This window comes from Sceloporus undulatus, chromosome 4, assembly GCF_019175285.1.
Source record: "Sceloporus undulatus isolate JIND9_A2432 ecotype Alabama chromosome 4, SceUnd_v1.1, whole genome shotgun sequence".
Taxonomy (NCBI): domain Eukaryota; kingdom Metazoa; phylum Chordata; class Lepidosauria; order Squamata; family Phrynosomatidae; genus Sceloporus; species Sceloporus undulatus.
In genome coordinates, this window is record NC_056525.1 from 203,196,067 (window position 1) to 203,215,605 (window position 19,539).

The 19,539-nt window shown below is 38.6% G+C and overlaps 1 protein-coding gene and 1 long non-coding RNA gene across 3 annotated transcripts in view; one reads left to right on the top strand and one right to left on the bottom strand.

The window, feature by feature from the left end:
• NKAIN3 (sodium/potassium transporting ATPase interacting 3) overlaps positions 1–19,539 on the top strand; it is a 309,732-nt gene that overhangs the window by 229,787 nt on the left and 60,406 nt on the right. The gene's annotated exons all lie outside the window — the stretch shown is intronic.
• LOC121927522 overlaps positions 17,184–19,539 on the bottom strand; it is a 55,084-nt gene continuing 52,728 nt past the window's right edge. The window contains exon 4 of the long non-coding RNA XR_006103262.1: positions 17,184–17,432. This is a non-coding gene — a long non-coding RNA (uncharacterized LOC121927522). The remainder of the gene's footprint in view (positions 17,433–19,539) is intronic.

Here is a 19,539-nt window from a genome sequence, read left to right on the forward strand (position 1 = left end):
CCTTCCATATAGACCAACTCAGTTTCTGTGCTGTGTGAGATACTGCAGTGCTGTAGGTAAATCTGTTTTCTTGCAGTCTGGAGTCATGATGCCCATCATGTGTAAATAACTTTCAACTGATACCCAGCAGCCTCCCAGTGTCACAATTCTAGGTCTACTTCCTCAGATACATTTGGGAGCTAAGGAGACTTAAGTCTATGAAAGCTCATGCTACCAACTTCTTTCTTTCAGCTAGTCTCAAAGGTGCTACAAGATCTTTCTACCTTCTGATTCTACAGACTAACACAAATATGTCTTTGAATTCTGGTTACACTAAGTTGGTTGTTGGGCTGGAAGTAGTCACCGAGTGACCCACCGAGTGACACTGGGCAAGTCACACACTCTTAGTCCCAGAAAACCCTGTGATAGGGTTGCCTTAGGGTCCCCATAAGTCAGAAACAAAGGCACCCAACAGCAACAACAACAAAAACAACAACAATGATGACGTTAATGCAGGACAGAGTCTGCACCTCAGTAAAGAGATAGCAGAGGTAGAAACAAACTAAATAGCAGCATAATACTATGAAATGCAAGATAAAATATCTCTAATAATCCCACATTCACATTTTATTTTTAAAAGTCTCCTAATATTAATGCTCAAATAAATTAAGAAAGATACCCATTTTTAAAACCTGCAAGATAAAAAAAAAATGTTTATCACACCATGACCACTACTGGACATTCAGATTTTCTAATAAATACATCTTCTTTGGGAGTATTACTCTAGAGATGTTACCCTTTGAAAAACACTGTAATGTAAATACTAATCCCATGGATCTTTTCCTCTTAGCCAATACATCATAAACCTCCATGATGTCTCCTTAATTTTATTAATGATTTCTGCCCCACTGTTTTCAAAGCATCTACCAAGCACTCATTATTTTACATGAGGACAAAGAATGACATTTTGTGATTTTAAATACTGGTTCATCAAAGAGAATAAATAATTTAATTAGCAGTCATTTAATTAGCAAACTTTAGCAACAGCAGCTGCTAAAATGAGGAACATGAATTGAAACCAGAACGTGAAGATTTTCTACTGTATGAAGAGGAAACACTGCAGTGCCCTATGAAGCATTCAGAATTTGACTTCAGTTGTTGTTTTTACCCTGTTCACTTAAAATGAAATGTCTAGCTTCATCCACTAAATTACTACTGTGTTTCTCTCTACTTCTACTGTATGCCAACACAGGAACCTGAGTTGTGGCTGGTCTTCAAAAATGAAGATTGGTCATTCCTACTTTGCTACAGTTTGCATTGCTAGCTGCAATCTAGTACAGTGTTGTCTGCATCTTGGGGCTAAGTTTTATTGTAAGTCTCACAATAACTAGCCTGTTTGGGTGTACGTCTTTTTCCATACCTACCTTTTTGGACTGGCTCATAAAATAATAGAGTTGGAAGTTTCCTGAAGTGTCAACCAGTCCAAACCCTGCTGTTGCAGAAGAACCTATACTGGGCAACTACTAGGAGTTTGGGGGCTTCGTTGCTACTCTAGGAGAACTCAGAGAACTGTATACCCTTCTGAACTCCCTCGAAAAAAAATCACATTTTGCCCACAAATGGTCTCCATGGGGCATTGGAACAATTGCTCTATGTTTTTGAAGGGCCTTCTGGACTGTTTAAGGCCCAGGAAAAGACTTTTTTTAACAACAGAAAGTGACCTGGAAGTTTACTTTGAGTCACTTGTTTGGGAAAAAAAGCCACATGTGACTTGTGAGCTGCACTTTCGCAACCCCTATTTTAAAACTTGCTGCCTCAGAACATTCAGGAAGTTCTTCCTAGTATTTAGTTCTCCTTTTTTGTAACTTGAATTCATTGGTTCAACCCCATGGAGAACAAAAAATCCAGCTCACATTATCTTCCATGTGACAGATCTGCAAATATATGAAAATGATTAATATATTTTGCTTTCCTCTCCAAGTGAAACATATGGGCTGTATAGACTGGCTTGAAGTGCCAACATGGGGTGGGGCTGTGTGGCATTTGGATGACACATGCCCTGATGCAGCCCCCATACAGCATCATGCCATCTGCTCAACTGCAAGGCATAGCCCCATTCCAGCACTTTGACGGCTCTAAAAGAAATGGCAAAATGCACTGTGTTTATACGACACACATCAAAAGGAGCACCGAAAAGTGCCGCCACAACAGCAAGGGTACCTTTTTGCCAGCTCTAAAAAGTAGCAACATTTTACCATTTCTTTTAGAGCCAGCAAAGTGGATTGGTGGTATGGCGTGTGGTTGTCATGGCCCTGATCTGGCACTGAAAGGGGTGGCACGGAGGTTCTCCTTTGGGACGATCTGTTTTGCCCCATGGTCGGCTCTTTCAACTATTTCTGACGAGAGTTGGGTTCCAGAGAATTTTTTGATACCCTTCTTTAACTATTATGCTGAGAACTAGACTGATGCAGGCTGCCTGATGACTTCCCATCCTTTTGTAGTAGTTTACTTGGTACTGCTAAGGTATTTCCCAACTGTTCATTTTGGGTTTTTCCCTCTAAGCTAAAATAATACAGCTGTCCTTGCTTTTTTTTTTTTTAATCATGTGCTGTTAATTCTGGGCTAACAGCATTCTTATGTCCATTCCAAATTAATGTTTCCACATAAATTTACAGTTACTACTATGTTGTCAAAGATCTAGACAAAAGAAGTATTGTGAGAATATAATACTTTTTCTAGTACTACACAATTTTGTCACTACATATGTCCATGATGATAGCAAGTGGTAACAATAGATAATAATATGTACGGTAGATAATTTGTGGAAGATAGGGTCAGTATTTATTAACTGGAAGACTTGCCAGAGCTTTCAGAACTCCAGGGAAGACACACTGTTTGCACAACCAGCACCCACAATAGACTGTTATTGTCAGCACTATCCGCACACTCCCCAGGATACCCCCTGCCTCTTTTCTCATGGCTCGTGTGGCCAATGGCTATCCTTTTGTGTATCAATATGTTGTACTGGTGTTGTTGTTGTCCTTATGTGCATTTGTGTGACAATGTGCATATCTATAAAAGGAATGGCAATGGAGGAATTGCACAAACTTGAAAGTGAAAGTGCTGTGGTAGTTAGTTGGATGTTTTGGCTAGGAAGAGGTAACAGCTTGCCCGTCCACTTATGCTCCTTCCCCATCTCCATACCAGCACACAGTCAACATACACAGGGGATTCTTTGGAGATTTTGTCCTTCATAAAAAAATGGGGACTCTATTTATTCTAGAGAATTGCCCTAGATTAGAACATGGACTGGATGTATGTTTTGCCCATTTTGGTCTCGTGCATAAACTAAACAGGCCAGTACAGGGATCGGGTGGAAAGGTTTTATTTTCCTCCATATGGACACAACCCTAGATTACTTCTGCATTTCACCCTTCATACACATACCCCTGGTTGAGACTCACTTCTCTATTTGATTCTTTCCGCTGTTAGAAGAACTGTCAAAATGAATGATAAAGGAAAATCAGTGACTTAAAAAGTGCCCTTCATCAGGTGCCACCTGGACAGACAGCTCACTGGGGTCCATTCACACTGCAGTTAAAGTCCTTCACTTTACTGCCATGGTTCCATCCTGGGCCATCCTGGGGCAGAAGTCTGTTGAGCTACTGGAGTGTTCTGATTGAGAATGCTAAATGCCGCTCCCTCAATTGCAGATCCCTTAGGAAGGAAACATGCCAATCAAAAATGGATAATAGCACTATAAGTATATACAGTTAGCCCTCCTTATCCACAGATTTTTTTATCCAAGGATTCAAGCATCCACAGCTTGAAAATACTTTAAAAATATACAGATTCCTATAGGCAAACCTTGATTTTGCCCTTTTATACAAGGCACACCATTTTGCTATTCCATTATGTTTAATGAGACTTGATCATCCACAGATTTTGGTATCCACGGGAGGTCTTGGAACCAAACCCCAGCAGATACCAAGGGTCCACTGTAGTGTGAATGGGCCCCTGATCACAGTCTTCTCCTCTACAGTTAGATGGATTATATTGATATTTAAATTGTATCAGTTATTTCTGAATTTTCATCTATCCACGTACATTTTCACATACATACATTTTATTCAGACTTGTGTCTGGTTTTGACCACTTTCTTTTTGGCAATGTGGGAGTGGGACTGTCAGATAAGAAAACAAACCATTCTTTTCTGATGTGTGAATTATTCATAATGTATACTGTAGTTATGTCACACACAGTTACAAACAGTATACTATAATTTGGTTTTGGGAGGAATTTATCTACAAAATATTGTTTTGCATTTCAGATTGAATGCATTTATCCTATTTACCAGCTACATATTGTTTGGAGTATGAAGAGATCTGCTTTAAACAAAAGCCTTAAAAACTAGCCCCAAAGGCATCCCACAGTGTAAAGTTGTTCTACGTTAGTTCAAAAAATGTAAAGGGGAGGAAGACGTGACTGAGAGCCACATGAATAACTGATGAATTTCTCAGAGATCCATTAGCAGTTTTGAAATGGCAGTGTTGATATATGTTGTTGCTTTAAGTCTCAGTCTGAGCAGTAAAGCCTGGAATGAAGCTGTTTTAGCTGAATGAAGTTTCTGTTACCTGCAACTTCAGTTATTCAGCTGGAACTAAAATCCAGTCTTTAAAAGCATGTAGCATTAAAAAGCTACAGATTCAAACAGGCTAATTTTCTAGAGAAATTAGGGATGCAGTAATCTTACCTTATTTGGTAACCTAGTTCTTGGATAATCTGATACAACTTTTATAGTATTAACGCTATGAAGACCTACTTAGAAATACAGTCCTCCCTCCATTTTCAGACTTCGAGTCCGCAGTCTTGGTCCTTCATGGACCAGCAAGTGGGCATGGTTAAAATGATGTGTGCACCCATTCAAGCCAATCAGGTTTGAATATGTGTGAATTTCCATTGGAGAGGGGTTTTTTTTCCCCCAGAATGGATCCCCTACTAAAATGGAGGGACAGCTGTAGTTTAGCTCCATTCCTTAGAAAACTACATAGGTTTGCAGTCCTGCTATATATGAAAGCACAGTCCAACTAATTTTCTACAGAAAATAAAAGGTTTTGTGAAAGATGCTTTAATAATTAAGGGGGAGGAAATGTAAGTGTTTTGCACCAGTGAGTCTTTTTCCAGAGAATTTTAAATTTCTTTTGATACCTTAAAGGTATTCCCACATTGTCTTTTGTTTATACTGAACATGTTAAACAGGGACAAAGCAGACTCATTATCCAGGGCGGAAAAGAGTTCTTGTTTCAGATACTGCCTTTTATGCACTCTAAGAAAAATGGGGAAGAAGCATAAGGAAGCACCATGCAGGTGAAAAAAAGAATCATGCTTTTGATCTAGTGCAGAGGTGATGATAGAGGCCTCCATCTGAACAGACCATCATCTGTATGTATTATAAAAATAAAGGTACGGATAAAAAATCTCTCCAGACATGACCATTTTCTTTTAATCATGCATTGACTACAATTCTTATCTCTTCTGCAAAGAGTTCTATAACAAATGTGACCTTGCTGTTGAAAGCAATATTTTTTCTTGCTTACAAGAACTCGGTTGATCTTTCAATGTGGGTGTGGGTGTATGTATGTTTGTGGAGGGAATATGAAAAGTAGCAGTTGGAACTGGCATTTCACAATTCATATTGCTGAATTTGAGTTGAAACTACTCTTTTCTGTGAGTTGGATGTAAAAGTAGCCTTTCACTCTTGGATTTCATTGGTTACATGTGGAAGGGCTGCTACCTTGCATGGGAGTGTGATATGCCTCACCATGGCTGCATCTAGACTGCAGAATTAATGCAGTTTGACACCGCTTTAACTGCCATGGCTCAGTGGTATGAAATTCTGGGATTTGTAGTTTTGTGAGATATTTAGCCTTCTCTGCCAGAGAGCTCTGGTGCCACAACAAACTGCAAATCCCAAGATTACATAGGATGGAGCCATGACAGTTAAGCTGGTGTCAAACTACATTAATTCTGCAGTGTGACAACAGCCCATTATTATTATTATTATTATTATTATTATTATTATTAATATTATTATGCTTTATTTATATAGCGCTGTAGATATACACAGCACTGTACATACAAACAATAAAATAGATAAAGTAAACCTGCCCATGGTGTACAATCTAAGAAATAATAGCATAATACATATAAATAATACATAACAATACAGGAAACTATATTGTAAGTGTATTGACTAGAAGCTGCAGATGGTCTTGACATTAGGCAGCAAGAGGCAACTTTCTCAGATGACTCCCTGAGTATCCCACCCCTAGTCATTTGGCTTCCTTGGCAGACACAACTCTGCCTCTTTCTTTTCACATGTGTGTGTCACATGGCCTGCTTACACTTCTTGACTAGCCTGCTATTTTGTGTGTGATGGACTATCCAGTTACTAGTGTTGGCTTTTGTTCATGGAATAGAGGAACATTGTTCTTTGTCTCAGAGAGTAAAATGACTTGGGCCAGCCCTGCTGGAAATCACTGCAAATTGGCTGAAGAAGGTAGGTGGAATATCATCAGAGATAGAAAGGGCTGGGACATAAGACTAATTCAGTAAAGCCCTTTCAATAACCTTTCTCTACTAGAATATTACAAATTATATTATAGAGCCAGACTTTTACAACATTAGGAGAACTCTTCTGCAAGTTCAAGAACTATTCTTGTATTTGTACAAACATTTCTAGAACAGCATTAACAGCTATTTCCCTTCCACTTAAGAGATTTTAGTGCCCGATCAGTATACCTACATGAACCTGTATGAAGAAAAATGTGCATTAGTTTATTACATACATATGGGGGGAAACCAAACCAAATCTAGGGAGGAAGTGTTATCTTATCATAAATCCATATGCTTTGCATACAAACAATCAGGTTCAGTCCTATCATCTCTAGATAGGACTGAGAAGGAATCCTGCCCAAAACTATGGAGAGCTCCTGCCAGACAGTGTAAGCACTGAGTTAGATGGGCCAATAGCCTGATCTTGGTACCTGGCAGCTTCCTAGGTTTATATTAGGTAGGCAGCTTTGATGAGTCCAGAAGCCAGTCCTCTCTTCCACTCTTTCAGAGTCCCCTCACCTACAACAGCTGCCTAATTTGGTGGTGGAAGTATCCCACTTCTAGTTTTAAAGCCTATATGTTTTGCTTGAAATAAGATGCAGGGAAAGCAGTTGTATATTATTGTCAAGGGGCATTGTACTGTTTGGATACGTCCAATGACAAAATTCTTCTTTAAAATAAGCAAAAAAAAGTGGCCTTAAAGTACTTCTGACACCACAATTTTGTGCTTAGGGTGGAGGATGGGAGAATCCAGGTCCTCTGGAGACTGCAAAAATAAGTGGGAACATATTGGAGAAGAGAAGGTTAAGAGGTGATATAATAGCCATGTTTAACTATTTGAAGGGATGTCTTATTGAGGATGGAGAAAGCTTGTTTTCTGCTGCTCCAGAGAATAGGACACGGAACAGTGGATGCAAGCTGCTAGGAGGAACATGCTGACATTATGATTTGTTCAACAATGGAACACACTCCCTCTGAAAATGGTGGACTCTCCTTCTTTGAAAAACTTTAAACAGAGGCTGGATAGTCATCTGTCATGGTGCTTTGATTGTGAGTTCCTGCATGGCACAGGTTTGGACTGGATGGCCCTTGTGGTCTATTTCAACTCTTTGATTCTATGTAACTGTAGATCCCATGTTGCCCATTCTTGATTTGTATGCAGAGTGGCTTAAAATCTGGAATGCTCCCCCATATAAATCTAATTCTATAGCTCTGAAAGAAACCACTCTTAATGTTGAGCATAGATGGTACCTCACACCATTACAACTTGCACGCATTACCTTGTGCTGTTGGAGAGGGTGTAGTAATAGAGGTACCTTCCTGCACATGTGGTACGATTGTCCAACTGTATTTGCATTTTGGCATTCAGTAGTTAACTTAGTTTCAGAAATCACTGATCAAAAAAATGTCCCTTCTCCAGAACTTTAATTGCTTTCAGTGTTTATTAATGAAAACAAGACATTACACAATAAAGATATTATTGCATTTTTGTTGGCATTGGCCAGGATTGAAATTGCCAGGGCTTGGAAATCTGGAAAGGTCAATATGACTGATTGGTGGTCTCAATTTTGGAATTTTTGGTTTATGGAAAAGCTCATTGATCAATTTAGAAGGTTGCGGGGGTAGAATCTTCCTCTGCCTTTTGAAGAACCATGGTCCCCACTTATATCTTATCTCAATAACATTGGAGCAGAAGTGAATCTTCCTTTGTAATATGATTCCCTTTTGATGATTGAACTGGTGCAAAGAAGGTATCTCTGTGTTCCGAATCCATCCCTGTTTTTATGTAATGTTGCCCTTTTACATCCCATATGACCTTGAATTTTTGATGTTCATTTTTAAGGATCTGTATTTTAGCTTGTTTTTGTTTGTATTTGTTATTGATTTCTGCCTTTTTTTGGTAAGAAATAAAATTATTTTTAAAAAAGCAAAGGAAACTCTAGAATTAGTCTCTCCCAACTGTTTAGCAGTCAGTGCTTTCTTTCATCTTATCAAAAAAGAAGATAAATTAATGTTCTATCTTCTTCTAGTCTTCAATTGACTCCAATTCACTTTTGTTATTTGTTCTTATTGTTGTCTGCCCTCAAGCCAACCCTAACTTATGGCAACCCTGGGGACCGCCAATATCCTCTGTCCTCAACTGTTTTGCTTAGGGTCTGCAGGCCCAGGCCTGTGTTCTCCCTGATCAAGTCTAATCATCGGGCATGTGGTCTTCCTCTGTTTCTCGTGCCTTCTATCTTACCAAGCATCATTGTCTTTTCTAATGATTCATGCCTTCTCATGATGTGGCCAAAATGCAATCATCTCAGTTTAGTCATTCTGCTTTCTAGGGAGAATATAGGCTTGGTCTGTTCTAGAACAGTTGTTTGTCTTCTTGGCCATCCATGGTATCCTCAGCACTCTTCTCCAGCTCCACTTCTCAAATGAGTTGATTTTTTTCTTCTGATGACTTTCATCACTATCCAGCTGTCACATCTGTACATGGTGATGGGGAATACAGAGGCTTGGCCTATCTTCACTCTAGTGTTCAGTGTTACATCTTTGCATTTTAGGATCTTGTCCAGTTTTTTCATAGCTGCCCTTCCCAATCCTAGTTTTCTTCTTATTTCTTAACAGCAGTCTTCATTCAGGTTAATATTTGATGCAAGGTATGTGAACTCTCAACTATTTCAATTTTCTCATTATCTTGGATGAATTCTTAATGTTCAACATCAAACCTACCTTGGCACTTTCCTCCTTAACCTTTTTCAGTAGTTGCTCCAGGTAGTAGTTTTGTGTTAATTGCATGTCTTAGGTTGTTATTGTTCTTTCTGCTGATCTTCACTCCTCTTGCCTCTGAGTCTAAGCCTCCTGTGCCTATGATATTTTTCTGGATACAGTTTGAATAGGGTGAAAATATGCAGCCTTGCCTGACCCTTCCACAGATGATAAATCCCAGGATTCCATATGATGCTGCTAAGGCAGTTAAAGTGGATTGATAACACTATAATTGTTTAGTGTAAAAGCAGTGAAATAGTAATCACTGGTACCTGATGAGTCCTATGTTGGTATGGTTTTAATTTGAACTTTAAAAGGGTTATCCAAGGGGCAATCCATATCTTGAGCTCCTATAAAGTTCAGACTCAGAGCAGTGGCATCGTCCTAAGACCAAGGAACCCACCAGCCACCACTGGTGGTATTATAACCCTTTGAGATCCAGACAGTCTCTTATGGAAGTCTGTGAAATCGCTCTTCCATATGGGTGTCCATTATGCCAGTATTTTTACTTATGATTTCAGTTTAGCTTTTTCCTCATTTCAGATTTTCAAAGTAAGGCATAGTGTGAAACTATGGTTTTAGTACGGAGAAACAGTTTCTTCAATTACTGTTTCTTCAGCATAATTCTAGTATATATGTGTTATTTGACTGAGATTATTACAGTTCAGAATGACAGAAAACAAAAAGTAGGTTCTCTCTGTAGGACTCAAATGAGACCCATTACCCAAATTCTCCTTAAATTTTGTTTTATATATTTTGCTTTTCAAATATTCTATGAGGATTTTAAAACTTTAACACCATAAAATTTGATATGTAATTGTCATATTTAATAAAAATTGACATCTGCAACTGATAGCTGACATGTATGAGTATTTAGTGTTTGTGTTGACTGCTGCTTTGGGACATTCCAGTGTTTAACAGCTGACTGGGCTATGTATCTTATAGCTGATAATACCTGATTTGCTGCTCTTTACTCTCATTATTGCTGCATTTCTGTTCCTTTTCATGTGTGCTTCCTCTATGTAATTGATCCCTCAAGCACATTGTACAAACATCCCACTTTTGTTTAAAATTTATCTTCTTATCTATCTCCTGGTTCAAGTTTAAACATCATGGCACCTAATATTGTATCTTCTGATCATGAACTGCTTTTCTGAAATCCTTTTTTACATTCATAATTATCTGCTCCGCTACCTAACATAGTTCCCTAACTCCCTGGCCTCCTGATAATGGTGATGCTGATTTGCTTTCAGGTTGTCAACTTGGCACTGCCTTCCTTCATGCATGGCTGGAAGACAGGTCTCAGATACAGTGCAACTTATTTCTGGGTAATGCCAATGAACATTCTCAAATAAAATTGAAATTACTTTTAAATTACATTAAGGAAAGCCTGGTTGCTGCCAACTGGCCAGAAATAAACAGTTTTGTGCGGATGGTGACCAAAAGTCAAGGGTATTGTGTAACTAACAGGCTTTGCGGCTCATTGCCAGAATTGTTTGAATAAATGAATATATACCTTTAGCATCTTTATTTTTAAAAAAACTTTTAGAGTACATGCTTAATAAGTAACCCAGGCACACGAAATTGTAGAAGACAAAGCCTTCCATTTCTGATGTTCTACATGCCAGGCACTTCTCTCTGTGTTCCCTATTGTTAGCCCTTATGAGCTTAAATGGGCAGCTGAGGTTTTCAGAGCCATGTGGCAACAAAGCAGTGACAAGAATGAGATAATTTTCCAGTAACTGACACAGGCAGCTCCTTCACCTTATACTTGAGCCTCAACCTATTAGGAAATGTCTTCAGTGTTAGGCCCCATTCCAACTGGGCAATAAAGCGATGAATCTTGCTGCGAGTCAGACTCGGAGCGAGTTCCCAAGTCGTATTCAAATCACGTCCGTCGTTCCCATTACAAAAGGGAGCAAACAGACTCAGTTTTTCTTGACCCTTGTTCTCGTTCCCATTTATATTTCTCTGTTGTATTTTGACACGGACTTTTTTGTTCCCCATTTCCATTGCCTGTCTGGAACCAGTTTTTCCTTTTCTAAGCTGTCAGTCAAGTGCTTAGGTGATTAGACATCACAGTGATGTCAGTTGCTTTGATGCATTTTGATGCGGGCTATTTTTGTTCCTCATTCCCATTTGTGTCTTTCAAACCTTTTTTTCTGGGGGCGGGGGGTTGTGGTCAATGGAAAGACCAATAAAAATGACATAATTTATTTTGGGCCATGAAGTTCAGTACTTCTTGGTAGTGAGACATTTGGTGAAGCAAAGCATAAGAAAATTAAGGAGGAAGTTTGTATGATAGATAACATGCTGAGCCTTTCATGGGAACTGAACTGCAGTTTGGATTTTCAAAGGATGAGCTGGGAGCTTTGATTTTCATTTCCCTCTCACTAAATTAAAAATGCAAACAGAGCCAGCAGAATAGCAAATGCGCCTTCCTTTTCCAAGGCAGCTTTGAAGCCCCAGTTGCAATAGAGTCTGTCTTATGATCAAGCCTCCCTCAAAACAAAAAGATAAAAGTAATGCCTTAATGAAGCATTGTGTGTGCATTTAGCATATGCAAAGCATTTCCCTTGCAAAACGTTGTGACTTTTCATGCAGAACTAAATATTTTTAGTGGGGATTTCTTTCATTTCAGGAAAGAGAGACTCTTGAGGATGAACATTTTATTAAAAAATGTTTAACCATTCTGTCATTCATTTCTCATATTTCTCTACTTCCAATCTGTGAATGAACTCTACAATTCAAGTGCCTTTCCTCTTAGAAGATTATTTTTCTGATAAGTGGGGAGCACTTTTCTGTAATAATTGAGTCAGAGCTATGAGAGGACCTAAATAAAATAAACTGTGAAGTCTTGCATTTCGAGCAGAGATGGAACATTTACACCTGTCAGGAATAATGGAACCTCCTAGATATTCTAGCCTTGCTTGTGTTGAATTAAATTCCTGACAATCACACATCTTATAACAAGTCTTTTTATAGTTATTTTCACTTTATTTTCAAATGTTATAAAAAGCCATAATAAATCAAAATCATTTCCCCACTTTTGGATAGTCAATCATTGCAGCTAAATTTGCATGCAGGAAATTATATATGCATGGTGAGAAAACCATTGATACATTCCATTGATAGGAATGAATGCAAAATTCCCCCTCCACATGTTCTAAACTTATGGATACATTTCTATGCCTACTTCTGATTTCATAAATGGGTATGGGAAACCAGGATCAGTCTGGGGTGTGCAAGAAGAGGAGAATGAACAAGCCACTCCTCATGGGACAGCCGCTCTTGCATAATGTTGGTTTCCCTTCTACCTTTAATAGCAAACTCTGTGGCATCATTAGGACCTCCTTCTAGTGCAAAGAAAATGCACCCAAACAACAGCCCCAATATTTATTATTTTCCCTTTCCACTGCCTGCATGAATGTGTTCATATTAATGCATCCACATATCTAGTAAGAGTTTGAGAAAGGTTTTTGTGAATGTGGGGGTAGTTCCTAGAATGTACAGTACTAGACAGAATGCTTGAAATTATAGCCTTGGAAAAAAATTCAGAGCTTTGCAACTAGCTTGTCCCTTAGACACAGGCCTAAACTTTGTTGATTATTTCCTTTTAGAATATACCCACTGCGTTAAGTGTTGATTGCTGAATCAACATGTAGGTAAATCCCATTGTTACAATGGATCTAATCTATTTGGGATCAACCATAGGAGTTAGGCCACACATCCACCCCCAGAGTAATTTATTTGAAGATTATCTGCATACATGGCTGGAAGAAGACACCTTTGACTTCAAGGCAGGGATTATGTGCTATCACTAAATCAATAGACTTCTAACGAGCACTTTCTAATGTATAGTGATTCTTGGCTAAAAGCTAAGGATTACATACTTAAGGAAGCACTAACTTCAAGTGCTTGTAATGGGAATTTTTTTTTTAAATTAAGCCCACAACATCCTTAACTGGAAGAAATGTTCATTCTCTTTTCAAATCTCTCTGTTTCAGAGTATTCAGATTTTAACGGCACAAAAGGGGCTGAAATGAAGTTTTAGCTTTGTAGATGAAAATACAGATTGAGTCTCCCTTACCCAAAATGTTTGGGACCAGAAGTGTTTGCGATTTTTATTTATTTATTGGATTTGGAACATCATCATATACATAATGAGATATCTTGGAGATGGGATTCAAATTTAAACATGAAATTCATGAAAACATAAAACATGTTTTGTATACACCTTATCCACATAGCTGGAAGGTAATTTTATAAAACAAATGCTTAATGGTTTTGTGCATGAAACAAAGTTTGTGTATACTGAACCATCAGAAAGCAAAGGTGTCACTATCTCAGACAGCTATATGGACAATTTTGGATTCTGGAGTATTTTAGATTTCAGAATTCCAGACAAGAGATACTCAGCCAGCACTGCAAGATGATTGCATGTAACAAGAGCCTAGAAATATTCAAGCTGGGGAAGTATAACTCTTAAAATATTCTAGACAGCACAATTATGCCTAGCTGTCCCACTACTTACTGTTGTCTATTTTCAGTACTTATTTACCAACAATGATTTTCAATTTTCAAGATAATGAGCTGGGTTGGGCTATTCATACAATGCTTCAAGAGATGCAAAAGTTACTTGCCTAATAATCTGCCTAATCAACACACTATTATGAACCTAAATTGTGCTATCTAGTTGGTTCTTGAAAATATAGTTATCTACATCCTCTGCTTGCAGTATGAGTATGTTGGTGTGCATGTGTTTCAAAGCCACTTGGTGTTTTAGAACTGAATTGCTTGTTGTGTCTACCTGAACTTTAGGGAATAGGGGGTGGGTCAACTTAAGGGAACTATCTTAAAGTTTTTTTTCCTACACTGTTTGGGAATGCTGTATAAATGAATTTGGATTGCAGCAGCATTGGCTTAGTTTGTGGCAGAGTAAGATATTTTACACTTAAGTGTTTTAGAACAGTGGTTCCTAAACTTAGATCTCCATATGTTGGATGATGACTCTCAGAATTTCATGCCATTGACGATGCTAGATATGGATGAAGTGAGTTGTCATTTGGCAACTTTTAGAGGCCTGATCTCCCTCCTCCTCCCAAACCTTTCTGTCCTGGTTGGGAAGAGAAAGGCAAGGAGGGCACTTGGAGTCTCTTCCTGAAAGAGGAGGAGAATGAGGAAGAGGAGGAGAGCTATTTCTTTATAAAATATTAAAATATGAATATATATGAATGTGTGAAAATATTCACATTAAACAAGCAAAGTATTTTTATTAATACACTATGTTGGGGCGGACATCCTTATGTAGATGTAAAGAGGTTCACAAGGGTAAAAAATGTGAGAACCTCTGCATTAAGATGTTTAAGATTAACATTGCACTAGACATTACATTGTGCTCAGCTACACAACTGTTAGGAATAAAATATGCATCTAATTATGGTATCAGTAGTAGAGGTCTTCCTGAGCTAAAGGTCTAGCCTGGCCTGAACCAGTCAAGTGTCAAATAATTTGGCACTCTCAAAGACACAGAAGACTGAGAGGAGAACAAAAGTCTCCCTACAAGGAATGGTATATGTTAAAAATGATTATACTTTTCCCTGTTTTATTTGAAACTCTCATTTCTAAATTTGTCTGCTGTTTTTATATTTAAAAAAACACAGAGGACAGCAAGGAGTTAAAAAAAACTTAGTTATTGTTTTAGCCTCATGCACAAGCTATTGGTCTCACATCCATGCTAAGCACCATCTCACCATCCATACTAAACATTTCTAATTAAGCTTGACATTTCTGAATTAATATCAGAATATCAATAACTGCTGACATTTTTCACCATCAACCAAAGGATGTAACTAATGAAGTGCTTTCAGGGAGACTGCCCAAGCCTCTTAATAGGATTGTCCTATGCCTGTGCATAAAGAGCAGTTGACAGTAGCTTCCCCCTCATTTTCCTAGATCTTATTCTATTTTGGTTTAGCTACATATCTGTATCAGTGTGTGTGTGTGTGTGTGTGTGTTTATCAGTATAAAACCTTTTGTAGAATTATTGAGTGTTTTCTAGGGTACTGCAAAACTAATGAGAATTTTATGGCAACTTTTGTTAGCTGTTACTCTTTGAGAGCTTTTCAGTTTCTGAAGCTTAAACTATGTGTGATCCTTCCATGAGCACACATAAATTTTAAAGAGCAATAATTTTATGCAGATTGGGAGAGCTGAGCCACTCCCTACACATACACAGGAACACTTTCTCTCATAGTTAATTTATGAGGCCCTGGCTGAGAGATGAAAAGCTGTGGCAATGAAGTATTCAAAGTACTGTGACTTCTTCTTTTCATTCACTGATTATTTGTTAGTATTCCTCTTAAATGACATGGTAACACTATGGAAACTACTTTTCATGTGGGTTTATCCCATAATGCAGCTTTCATGTTTTAAAGTCCTAGAACAATGTGAGCATCACCCAACCAGGAGGTCATACCATTGTAGGAATCTACCTGTTGTAGAGGTGGGAGGGAAATTGTTGAATTTACATGTTAATGGCGTGTTACAGACCTCCCCTTTGGGGCGGCCTGTAGGCGCACCTTTCCCCGCCGGATCGGGGCCTCATCGGCCAGAGCGGCAGCCACTGAAGCCCTGATCCGCCGCTTTCGGGGCTGCGGGGAAGTGACAAAAAGCCCCTTCCCCGCAGCCTGGAAAGGGGTGTCCTTGGGGCTTCAAGCCCCAAGGACACCCCACGGCGGTGGGGAGAAGGAGAAAGGGGCTGTTTGGCCCCTTTCTCCTTTGGTCCGCTGGGCGCAGCCGTCTGAAGGGCGCAGCCCTAGGCGCCCTGCCGCGACCCCAATACGTCACAACTGCGCCGCCTTGTTTGGAGGCGGCACGGTCGTCACGTATCGATGGCAGCCACCGTGTGGAACGGCCGCCACCATTTTGTGCGCGCGTAGCACGCACTAGGGTTAGGGCGGTGCAGAAGCAATGCCCCGTCTTAACCCTAGTACGCGCTCTGCGCGTACTTTTTAGCCCATATGTAACGGGCCAATATGATCTTACATAATTCAAACTATTCAAACCAATACATGAACTAAGACACAATCATGCTTCCATCTGTGCATATTTCTAAACTTTGCAGCAGTTTTTCAGTCACAAACTGTGCAGACGTGTTTTTATAATATGAACAGCAATGAGCACAAAAATGTGTACATATGTGAAAATAGTGTACAGAAACCATATACTTTAACTGTTCCAATTTGGCAGGGACTGTCCCAGTTAATCCTCTCTTGTCCTACTCTTTTTAGCTGCTTTTAAAATGTCCCAGTTCCTCTCTCCACTTCTCCATGTCCCTCTTTGTCCTCAATTTATTTCAGTTGTTATGAACTGAATTCAATGTGCAAAATAATTTTCATTTCATTCACTGAGCAAGGGGCAGATAATAGAAGGGGTGGAGTCTTTCCGTTTCCACTAGGGTCAGGAAAAAACAAACTGCTACAGCTGCTCTTAGCTCTTGTGTTCCTCTTCATTAATAACTTTTGGAGTCTTGACCACATTTTGATGTTGCTTGACCACACGTCCTAGTTTTAATATGTGACATATTGGTGGGTATTGCAGAAATTCATATATATATATATATATATATATATATATATATATAGGACGTACCCATAAAAACATGTCTGTTGGTGAAATCCAGGATTAATACACACACACACGCATATATGAGGAGATGCCCATACAAAAACAATGTTTTAATCCAGAAGGTCTGATCGCTAAGGCCCCAGCCAAACCAGATGGTGGAATGACCAGAATGAAAAGAATAGCTACTTGTGAAAGAAGGTGTCATTCAATTTATTGGTGATATGCAGTAGATATATGCAGAATATGAGTGATAAAAGCAAATAAATTTTACTTTTTCCTTGATCTGGTAGAGAATGAAATTCTTTTTAGCTAGAGGTACTCTTGGGTCCCCAGTTACATCAGGACATCATTCCACAAGTCAGCATACCATCTGATAGGCAAGTAGCCCAATCTTCTTTCCATAAGGCAAATTGAAAGTATTCCATCTTGCTAAAATTTGTCACCTTGAGTCCCTATATTGGGAGAAAGGCAAGATACAAGAAAAGAAAATAATAAATAAAATAATAAAATCTTATATAGTTTCTCCATTCTTCTAGATGTTACAAAAAAATGCAAGCTTTTCTGCCAATCCTAGCCTTGCCTGTCCAAAAAGGGACAGAGGTTCAAGCTGACTTTTTTTCCCTGTGGGGTAGTCAGATTTCTTTATCTCAAAAGGGCAAGATGAGCTGACAGAACCCTCCAGCTGCAAAGCTGTTTATATTGTACCTGCAGCTGTTTTTACCTAATATGTGAAAGCCCTGCCTGCTTTGTTAACTACAACTGTAGTAAAGTAATACTGTGGAGAGAACTCATGGAACAGTAGCTCCCACTTCAAAAGCGTTTAAGAGGTGCGTCGGAAAAGACTTATTAGAAGCATAACTAATCAGGAGTCAAATAATGAAAACTATTAGCTACAATTCAGCAGTTAGTCTAATATAATTGGAATATGGTTCTTGTACTTAATAAATTTGGAGTGTTGTTCTGCATTTAAGAGATGAAAAGGTCTAGTTTGAAAAAGCATGTCCTATGACTAGCTGCAGACATTAAAATTATGGAAATGGAAGTAGCCCTGCCAATGCTTCTGATGTTGTCTGCTGCAACATGAGATTGTAACAATGTGACATTTAAAGTATTCGGCAGTTAAATCAATTTTATTCAGAAAATCCAGAAGAGTTGCTCAGCTTCTACTTTGGCAATCAAGCCAACTTGCTATTTTAACACTGCACTAATGAATGTCTTATGGGCACATAACATACCACTTTGCTTAATTTAATAAACATTCAAAAACATTTAATTGTACAGTTGTGTTTCTTTTAATGGCTCCATGGGGATGAACATCAAAGGAAGACCTTCAGACTAAAATAAGAATGGGAAATGATCCCAGTTTCAACTAATCCCATTACTATGATGCAATCATACATTTCTGTGCCTGCACACCCATGGCAACTACTCTCTCCTCACACTAGTACACCCTGTAGCCTATAGTGCTGCTTTCACTTTTCTTTAATAAGAATGCAGGGAATTAGATGGATAACTCACACATACAAATCATTACCATATTAGAGGTGACACAAAGATTCAGACAGTGACCTGTAGGACACAATAGCCCTCACTGAGCTGCCAAAAGAAGACAGAAAGAATTCCTAGCCTGCTTCATGTCTCCTCTGATGGAAGAATGTACTACTCCATTGGCAGTGTTGGATGTTTTTGCCATAAACTAAAGACTCTTTTGTTAGCCCAGATATTTTCCTGTTTGTTTCCCCCGTTACTAATATTTTCAGCCTGTTTTTAAATAAATTGTTCTAAATTTGTTTTTTTAAATGATTTTAATATTTTAGTTTTGTTCCGGTATTTTAGCCAATGTTTTTATTTTATCTGTCATACTGTAAAATGTGTCAAGATCATTTTTAAATGAAAAGCAAAGTTAAAATGATTTTAAATAAACAAATTCACATAAAGAGAGGGAGGCAATTTTGATCCTCCCAATGGCATTTCTCACACCATACCAGAGGTTCCTCCATCTTTCCACAGCAGATTTTCAGCTAGTATAGAGGGCTGCCAGGGGAAAAAATACAGCCCACCCTCCCCATATATGGAAGATCTGTTCCAGACCCACCCAGCCCCCGGCACGTATGGGGAAAAGAGCATATGCTCAAGCCCCATTGAAAGTAATGTGGTGCTTGTTCGCAGGGCAAGGCATGCAGTGCAGGTACATTCCTCATTACTTCTGCCAGGGCTTGCCTTCCGCATAAACTCAAAGCTGTGGAAGGCAAGCTCATCTATGGGGTGGGCTGACTGTTACTGACAAAATCACTCCTCTCTTGTTTCACTATCAAGACCTTCATGGTGGACTGTGGATATTTGCAGATGGTGAAATCCAGATTGGAGGCACAATCAATAATTAAAATGAAAAAATAACTTCAAGATGGATACATTCGATACTGATAAGAATAATCCCAGCATTTGTAATGTACCAAGTAGGTAAATAGAAAAGGTTTATGGATTAATTATGTACTGGTAATTGCAAATAATAATAATAATAATAATAATAATAATAATAATAATAATAATAATAATAAT